The following is a 10503-nucleotide window of genomic DNA, read 5'->3' as shown; positions in this document are numbered from 1 at the left end:
AAAATAGTGAAAAAGAAAATCAAAGTTTTATTACTCCTGCTCTATGATTTAGATAATCCCTTCATAACTATTTAGATGTGTTTTTAACATACACATAATTATATTTCTATTCATAATTTCTAATTTCTATTCATATTTTAAGTTCCTAATTTTTACTTGAATCTTAAACAGCTCTAAATGCACATTTGAAAACAAAACAAAACAATGTTTATTCAAGTTAAACAGCAGACATTCACTTTGTGAGAATTTATCAATAGAATTTTAGGTTCTCAAACTCTTAAATTTACACTGCATCTTTCATGCCAAAACAACCAAGTGCTTTTTATACAGTGAGTTCTCCAAACTGACATCAACCCCCAACATTTGAATATGATACCTACCTGACCTGTACTCTCTGGACAGAAATATATTAAATCAAGTGTCCTGACCTTTAGCATTAGCTCTAAAAAGCATTGTTGTAATTATTATATTTTAAATGAAATAATAATTACTGGGGCAGGCCGAGTGGCTCATTGGTTAAGAGTTGGCTTGGGAGCACAAGGTCTGAGCAGCAGGGCCACTGGTTCGGATCCCACATGAGCCAGTGACACTGCTCCTTCTACAGCTAAGATGGTGAAAAACAGCTCGACCTGGAGCTGGGCTGCCTTGAGTCGCCAGCGATGGTGTAGGCTGCAGTGGGCTGCTGTAAGCTACCGTGAGTGGCCGGCAGCCAGCATGTGAGCCGCAGTGAGCGGCCATCCAATGGCCGGCGACCCATCTGCCTCAGCTGGGAAGAGTGCAATCATCACAATACAACATGGGCCAGTGAAGCGATGTCCTCCACAGCTAGACTGAAGAACAAAAGGACAGCAACTTGTCCGTTCCCCTTCCCTGATTCCCCAACGCTGCTCACTTCCCCAATTCCCCAATAAAATCTTTAAAAAATAATAATAATAATTACTGTTTCAATCCACACATCTCACCCAACCAAAATGATATAATATTTCCTATCTACAAATGACTGATAAAGGTTTTTTACAAATGAATATATTTTCTGATGAGGTTTCTTTCTAACAGGTTCAATACAATTTTATGCTATTCTATCATATGATTCCATGGAAAATGTTACTTTAACAGTATTTAATACTCTGCTGGACTCCACTACAAACAGAATACTTATTATTTAAGGCCACAACAAATTAGTCCCATAAATTAAGAAACCAGTAAGTAGTACAACACAAAAAGTACAACCATTAAATATTTTTTTAATCAGGTAGAAAGGACAGGAAGAGGTTTATACTAAATGAAAACAGAAAGAAATATTATGTAGTATTTCATTGTTAATATGTCAAAAGGTATATATAAAAAGACATTGTCTTAAGGTGATGTGATGAATGAAAGAGAAACCACTTATATTCCTGAACTGGTCAGGAATACATAGTAAACTTATAAAACCATAAAATACCTTTCATGGTACAACTCCTTATAATGATCTCAACTTGCTTTACCTGTCTTTACTGGTCTTAACGGCTTCATAGGTTGCTATCAGTAATCTTTCTACTCTCTGAAACAGCCTGAAAAGGCCTGGTGACATTTTCTTAATGGCTTTATTTAGATATAATTGACATATAATAAACTGCACATATTTAAAATGTAAACTTTTATAACTCTTGACATAGGATGACAATCATGAAACCATTATCTAAATCAAGATAATGAATATATCCATCATGCCCAAAGAGTTTCCAGAAGCCACAAGCCTCTTTTAAATTTCCCCCTTCCATTTCTCTCTGCTCCACTACTTTGGTCTCCAGGCAACCAATGATCAGCCTTTGCTCACTATAAATTAATCTGCATTTACTAGACTATAAATGAATCTTACATACATATGTATGTGCTGTTTTTTGACTAGCTTTTCATTTGGCATCATTAAGATTCATTCATGTTATTGCCTCTTTCAATATTTCATTTTTTTACTGCTGATTAATATTCAATAATATCGAAATAGCACAATTTGTTTACCCTTTCATCCACTGGACAAAGGCTGTCTCTGGTTTTGGGCTATCACAAACAAAACTGCAATAAATATTGGTGTACAAGTGTTTGTATGGACACGTTTCATTACTTTTGGGTAATACCTAGCAGTAAATGGCTTGGACATGTGGTATCTGAATATATAACCTTTTAAAAAATTGCTCAGCTGTTTTCCAAAGTAGTTGTACTATTTTAATATAACCCCCCAGCACTGTATGGAGAGATCGAGTTGCTCTATGTACTCAGGAACAAGAGCTTTGGTCAGACTTGTACATTTTAGAAATTTTAATAGGTGTGTATTGGTATCTCATTTTTGTTTTAACTTGCATTTCCCAAATGACTTACTTGCCATTATCTTCTCTGGTAAAAATATCTGTTCACATTTTTTGACTATTTTTATTGGGTTGGTTTGTTTTCTCGTATCAAATTTTGACAATTCTGGATAAAGTCCTTTCTCAGATACGTGATATACAAATATTTTCTCCATGTCTATGATTTGTCTTTTCATTCTCTTAACAGTATCGTTCAAAGAACAAAGGTTCTTAAATTTTGATGAAGTCCAGTTTATCAAATTTTTCTTTTATGGGTCACATATTTGGTGTTGTATCAAAGAAATATTTGCCTAACCAAATGTCACAGATATATTCTCCTGTTTTCTTCTTCAATTCTGTGGTTTCGTGTTGTACATTTAGGTCTATGATCCATGCTGAGTTACTTTTTGTAGTGTAAGGTATGGGTCTAAACAAATTTTTTTGCATATCAATACTCAATTATTCCCAGTACTACTTGTTAAAAACATCATTCTGTCTCCACCAAATAGCCTTCACTAACTTGTTGAAAAATCAGCTATGTATTAGTGAGTTAAGTTCTGGACTCTCTAATCTGGTCCACTGATGCCAATCCATCTTCATGCCAACAGCACTTTACGTAGATGACTGTAGCTTTATAGTAAGTCTTGAAGTCAGGTAGGTAAGTCTTGCATCTTTTTTCTTGTCTTTTTTAATATTTGGTTTGGTTTGTAGGTCCTTGGCATTTTCATATATTAAAATAAGCTTGTCAGTTTCTATTAGCTAGCCTCTGAATTTTAATAAGAGACTGCACTGAATCTACAGATCAATTTGGGGAGAACTAACATCTTAAAAATGCGGAGTCCCCAGATCCATGAATATGATATACATGTCCATCTACTTAGGTCTTCTTTAATTCCTCTCAGGAACGTTCTCAAGTTTTCAATGTACAGGTCTTTAGACCTTTGTCAGGCTGATGCCTATTTTATATTTTTGAAATCATAAATTGCATAATTTCTAAAATTTCAGTTTAGGTATGTATCAGTTTCCTGCGGCTGCTGTAACAAATCACCACAAACTTGATGGCTTAAAACAACAGAAATGTATTCTCTTACAGAGTCTGGAGACCCAAAGTCCAAAATCAAGGTGTGGGCGCTCCCCCAGAGGCTCTGGAGCAGAACCCATTCCACACTTCTCTCCTAGCTTTTGGAAACTGCCACGTTCTTCAGCATTTCCTGGTTTGTACCACATCCCTTCAATTTCTGCCCCCAACCTCACATCACCTCTCTGTGTAATTTTCCTTTGCCTAGGTCTTATATGGACACATGTCACTGGACTCAAGGCCCACCTGAATAATTCGGGATGATCTCATCTCAAGATCCTTAATTTAACTACATCTGCAAAGACTCTAAATGAGGTAAATTCACAAATTCCAGGGATTAGGACCTGAACCTATCTTTTGGGGGCCACCGTTCTGCACATAGAGAAGTAAAACTCAGTTGGATGTATTGATTTTGCATCGTGCAAACTTGACGAACTTTACAGAATAGCTTTTCTTGTAGATTCCATCTTATCAGGTACAGATGATTTATGTTAACTATAGATGGTTGTGTCTCTGTGAAAGTTTTCTTATTTCTTTCCAATCTGTCTTTTATTCCTTCTTGTCTTATTACACTAAACATCCAGGAAAAATGCTAAATAGAAGTGGTGAAAGCAGACATTCTTATTCTTGCCTTACTTCTGATCTTAGGAGAAAAACATTTCATTTTTCACCATTAAGTATGATATTAGCTGCAGTTTTTTCATAGATGCTCTTTTTCAGGTTCAAGATGTTCCTTTGTAGTATTTCTAGTTTGCTGAGTGTTTTTACCAGGAATGGATGTTGGATTTTGTCAAATGTTTTTTCCTATCTATTGAGATGATCATATGGTTTTAGTTGGGTAATATGATTAATTACATCAATGGATTTTTAAATATTAAACCAACTTTACATTACTGTGACAAGTTATCCTAAAATTTTGTTAAGAATTTGTATGTCTATATACATGAAATATACTGAATATACACTGGTGTGTGTTTTGCCTTTTTTTTTTTATAGAAAGTCATTTTTCTATTTTATTTTTTGAAAAAAATTCATTTTTTTCAAAAGTTTATTTCACCAGGGACCAATCCTTTGCTGATGTTCAAATTTCAGCTATTTTTTTACATCTGTCTCATAGGAGAAAAACATGAAAAATTGCTTCTATGGCAGTTTTCTCTAGTTTTTCAAGCACTCGTGTAGTAGCAACTGGTTCAAAATACTGCTTTGTTTCCAAGTAGACAGTTCAGATGTATCTCCACTGATGATAGTAATACTTCCATTTTGTTTCTGGGCCGTGAGGTCACTTTCACGGTCAGTATACACAGTAGAGTGTCATTTTCATAGGTTGGAAAATAACACTCCGGTTGATCCCCGTGTCTTTATTTCAGTAAGCAGTGACATACTTGTATGTTTAATTTCTTCCACGTCCTTAAGTCCGCTTTGGATTTGAACTTCACATGGCAGCCGTAACATCTACAATACATTGGTGAATTTGCATCCAGGTGAAACTGACCAGTTTCACTTGCCGACAGAAATTTAATCCAAGTTCTGACTTTACTTTGAGGAGATCAAATTCGTGTATATTCTCCATGTGGACACATAATTTCTCGATTGCTTCTGCTTGCTTTTCCCACAATAGGCAGGCAGCAGAGATGAGGTGTTCTTCCAATCAGACCTAGCATCTTCCTGCTGTTCTAGCAACTCCCAATCATCTTCCGACTGAACTTCTTCCTGTGATTTCCCAAGTTCCAAATGATTGACATAAACTTAGTCATATTCTTTGTTCTTAGGACTGACCTCACAATGCTTTTTCTTCATATGACCTTTAAATGTTTTTATCCCTAAAGGTCCTCTCACAGTTACGAGCATTGCAAGTTGTCAAGTTTTTTCTGTAATGTAAATATAAATTCACTGCAATTTTCAATGTTGTCTGGCAGTCCAACGTCAAAAGCACCTTCTCTGACCACGTTGTTCAAAAGAACAGATCTGTATCTGAGGAATTCCTCATTGCAAAACACAAACACCATGAAAATTATTATCATTTCATTCTTGCTGCTGTTGTTCCAGAATTTCTTTCACTCTGTTTCTGAAGTTCTTCCCTCAGTACTCCATCTTCTGGTAAAATGTCACATAACAAAAAACAATTGTCCTGTTCAAGGGCAGCTGTGAAACTGATTCTTATCACACATGGTGGCAGTCATTACACTGCTGAGAAGAAAAGGCGTACAGGTTTTCCTTGTCTTCTTTCTGTGCAGTCTTCTGGTTTTGCTATCACATCATAGTAATGCTGACCTCATGGGATGAACCGGAAAGTATTCATTCCTTCCTTTTCAATTTTTTATAACTTTGTGTAGAACTCATACTATTTCTTCCTTAAATATTTGGTAGAATTCACCACTGAAATTATCTGGGCCTTTTTGTAGGAAGGTTTTTCACTACAAAGATTTACTGCTAATCACGTATCTATTACTTGTTGAGTGAACTTGAGTAGTTTGTATCTTTCAAAGATTTGTCTATTTCATCCCTTTAGTGGCATCACATAGCGTTTGACATTTTCATCCACTTCAAAATACTTTTTGATTTCCCTTTCTATTTCTTCTTTGACCCATGAGTAATTTAGAGGTATGATGTTATTCAGTTTCCAAATACTTGAAGGTTCTCCAAAGATCTCTGTTATTGATTTCAAATTTCATTTCACTGTGGTTAAAGAACACATCTGTATGACTTTAAATTTATCGAGACTTGTTCCATGACCCAGAATTGGTCTGTCTTGGTCAATACACCATGTGCACAAAAAGAAAATGTATTTAGTTGTTGTTAGGCAGTGTTCTATAAACATCAAACTGGTAGTCACAGTTGTTCAAGTCTCCTGTAGTTTCCTTACTGATTTTGTCTTTTTTCTATCTCCTACTATTGAGAAGAATATTGAAATCCCTATCATTGTTCGTTTATTTCTCCTTGCAATTCTATTAGTCTTTGTCTCATATATTTAACACGTTTAAATGTATGAACATTTAAGAATGGTATATCCATGCTCTTAATGAACTGTCCCGTTTACCTTTATCAAATGACACTCTGTCCCAGGTAATAATCTCTGCTCTGAAATCTATTTTGTTGGCTATGAATATTAGCTATCCCAGCTTTCTTTTGACCAGTGCATGGTATACCTCTTAACTTATTTTTATCTTTATGTTTAAAGTAGGTTTCTTGTCTGCTTCATATATTGGGCTGTTGGAAAGTCATGATGTATTTTTTCTGTTTTTCGTTGCAAAAATGCATCATGACTTTTCCAACAACCCAATAGTTGGATCTTGTTCTTTTTTTAATCCAATCTGAAAATCTCTGCCTTTTTATTGGGATGTTTGAACTACTTACATTTAATATGATTACTGATATGGTTGGGTTTAAAATGATCTATAATCTTGGTATTTATTTTCTGTTTGTTTCATCTGTTCTTTGTACCCCTTTTCCTTTTTCTGCCTTCTTTGGGATTAACTGTTATTTTTATTTCATTTTATCCCTTTGCTTATTAGCTACAACTCTCTCTTGTTCTATTATTGTAGTAGTTGCCTTAGGCTTTATAGTACATATATTTAACTTACCACCAACTGACTTAGCCGGCTGGAGCCATAATAAAATACCACACTGAGTGGCTTAAACAACAGAAATTTATTTTCACAGAGTTCTAGAAGGTTAGAGTCTAAGATCAAGGTGCCAGTAGAGCTGTGTTTCTTCTTGGCTTGCAGACAGCCATCTTCTTGCTGTATCCTCATAGCAACAGGCCTTTTCTCTATGCATGTGCATCCTGGTTATTTGTCTTCTTCTAAGGACACCAGTTACAGTAGATGAGGGCCCCATCCTTATGACCACACTGATCCTTAATTACCTTTTTAAAGACCCCATTTCCAAATACAGTCACATTAAGGGTTAGGGCTTAAACATATGAATTTGGGGGAGGCACAATTCAGTCCATAATACCCACTATCATAGAATCTTAAAGTACTTCAGATATAGACTAGCAAGCTCACAATATTATACTTCCATTTCTCCCCTCCCAGACTTTGCACTACTGTCATCATATATTTTATTTCTACATATGTTATAAACTCTACAATAAAGTTACTATTTTTGCATTGAACAGTCAATTCTCTTTCAAAGAGACTTAAACAATAAGAATGAAAGTTTCTTATACAGTCATATGCCATTTTGGTCAATGATGGACTATTTATATGATGGTGGTCCCATAAGATTGTAATTGAGCTGAAAAACTCCTATCACCTAGTGACATCGTAATGTCATTTTGGTCATGTTTGTGGTGATGCTGGTGTAAACAAACATACTGCACTGCCAGTCATATAAAAGTATAACAGGTACAATTATGTACAGTATAAAAAATACTTGGTAATAATAAACACTTGTTACCGGTTTATGTATTTACTATACTATAATTTTTATCATTAGAGTGTGCTTTCTTACTTATATAAAAGTGTGCTATAAAACAGTATGCCGTGTTAAACCAGCAGCAGCCTCATATAGCTAGTGTTTACCTCGTCTCTCAATTGCATAATTTTCTCTTTTACTTGATTTAATCATGTTGTTTTGTATGGCAGCATGCCATACAGGCTTGTAGCCTAAGAGCAATAAGCTATGAGGTATGACAATTAAGTTCGCGAACTCATCCTAGAAAAAGTGCTACATACCTCACTGCTGAATATCACTATAGTCACCTTCGAAGTACTCCCCTTAGGAAGCTATGCACCAACGCCAGTGACTAGTGCACTCTTCAAAGCAATTCTGGAACTCTTTTTCTGGAATGGCCATCAGAGCTGTTGTCATATTACCCTTGATGTCCTAAATGTCATCCAAATGTCTTCCTTTCAATATTTCCTTTATCTTTGAGTAAAGAAAGAAGTCATTGGAGGCCAGATCAGGTGAGTAGGGAGGGTGTTCCAATACAGTTATTTGTTTACTGGCTAAAAACTCCCTCACAGACAGTGCCGTGTGAGCTGGTGCATTGTCGTGATGCAAGAGCCACGAACTGTTGGCAAAAAGTTCAGGTCATCTAACTTTTTCACACAGTCTTTTCAGCACTTCCAAATAGTAAAGTTGGTTCACTGTTTGTCCAGTTGGTACAAATTCATGAATAATCCTTCTGATATCACAAAAGATTGGCAACATCGTTGCAACAAGTTCACGAACTTCATTGTCAGACCTCAAATATCAGATAGTTTATATGTGTAAGTAGGCTGTACCACTTAGGTTTGTATAAGGACATTGTACAATTTCACACAATGACAAAACCATCTAACAACTCATTTCTGAGAACATATCCCCAGCGTTAAGCAGCGCATAGCTATTTACTCGTGTAGTTATTATTTCCAGCACTCTTCATTTCTTTGTACAAACCCAGATTTCCATAGTGTATTGTTTTCCTTCTGCCTGAAGTACTTCCTTTAATATCTACTGAAGTACACTTCTGCTGATGGTGAATCCTTTCAACTTTTAAATGTCTGAAAAAGTGTTTGCTTTTAAAAAAAAAAATTTTTTTTAAATAATTTAAGAGTTACAAGAAGTGGTACCCTTCATCATCTTTCCCCAAAGATAACATCTCACATAACTATAGTATGTTTTCAAAATCATACTAACTAACATTGGTACAGGTTTAACTAAACTACACACCTTATTCAAATTTCATCAGTCTTTATACGCACTCATTTGATTTCATTCTTGTTATTTTTTCCAAGACTAGAATTCTAAATTGACATGTCTTCAATTCCTGTATTTTAAAGTTATTGCGCCACTGTCTTCTGGCTTGTATTTTTTCCAATAAGAAATAAGCTGCATTTGTATCTTTTTTCCTCAAAAATTAATTTATTTTCCTCTTTCCCTGGTGTGCCTTGGTGTTGCTCCCCACTCTCACCCCCTCCCCACCATGATTTTTTTGTACTTGTGTTAATTGGGCTTCCTGGATATGTGGGTTTACAGTTTTCATTCAATTTGGAAAATATCTGCCCATTATGTCTTAAAATATTTTTTCTGTGTACCCCTCCACTACCCTAGTTTAGAAACTCCAAATACAAGTAAGTTAGGCTGCTTGAAATTTTCCCGCAGCTCACTTTTTCTGTTTTGTTTTTTTTAGGTAGTTTCTACTGCTATGCCTTCAAGTTCCCTAATCTTATGTAATGTCTAATCTGCCATTAACCCCATTCAATATATTTTTTCATTTCAGATATTCGTTTTAAATTTTAGAAGTTTGATTTGGATTTTAAGTATCTTCCATGTCTGTACTAACATGTTTAATCTTTCCTCTAGCTTCCTGAACATACAGAATACAGTTATAACTGCTTTGATGTTCTTATATACTATTGGTATAACATTTCTAGGTCAATTTTGATTGATTATGTACTCTTCTATTTATGAGTCATTTTTTTTATTTCTTTACATGTCTGGTAATTTTTAATTGGATGTCAAATATTGTTACTTTTATCTTGATAGGTGGTGAATTTTTTTTTCCTATAAATATTATTCAGCTTTGTTTTCCATCATAAACTGTTTAAAAATCAATCTGATCCATTCAGGTCTTCTTTTAAATTTTGTAGGAAGGACTATGCCAACCTTTATTTTAAGGCTAATTTGGCCCCAATAATGAGGGCAAAAGACTTTTTGTTAGCTCACCTGATGCTTCATGAATTATGCTGTCCATGTTCGCTGGTGAAAATACAGAATTATTCTTGGCCTTGTATAAGCTCTGAGAACTATTTCCTATAATCTTTTCAGAAACTTCTTCTTCTAGCACAAGCAGCCTCCTCAATCTTATCTTTTGATCAGTACGCAAGAGAAGACTCAGGGAAAAGCTTTGCAAGTGTCCAAAGTTCTCTCTCTGTATAAGCTCTCTCCTCTCTGTTTTCTTGTGAAACTATATCCACATTGTCCTCTGTGAACTTCCAGTTTGGTATTGTCAATTGGATAGGCTCTACCTGAGTTCACTCTCCATGTACCAGGCCTAGAAACTCCTTGACTGAATTAAGTCAATTAAAAAACAAACAAACAAACCAGGAAATAAAATGCTGACATTAATCTTAACCTTATCTACTTTATCCCAAAACCTACAATTCCACTCCT

General features: G+C 35.2%; 1 protein-coding gene and 1 pseudogene across 5 annotated transcripts in view; both read right to left on the bottom strand.

The window, feature by feature from the left end:
• PAN3 (poly(A) specific ribonuclease subunit PAN3) overlaps positions 1-10503 on the bottom strand; it is a 143917-nt gene that overhangs the window by 76540 nt on the left and 56874 nt on the right. The window lies entirely within an intron of this gene.
• Positions 4558-5560, bottom strand: LOC109395220 (zinc finger protein 277 pseudogene; annotated as a pseudogene).

Source organism: Hipposideros armiger, unplaced genomic scaffold, assembly GCF_001890085.2.
Source record: "Hipposideros armiger isolate ML-2016 unplaced genomic scaffold, ASM189008v1 scaffold_459, whole genome shotgun sequence".
NCBI lineage: Eukaryota > Metazoa > Chordata > Mammalia > Chiroptera > Hipposideridae > Hipposideros > Hipposideros armiger.
Note: the sequence above shows the minus strand (reverse complement) of the source record. Positions and strands in the feature narration are given on the sequence as shown.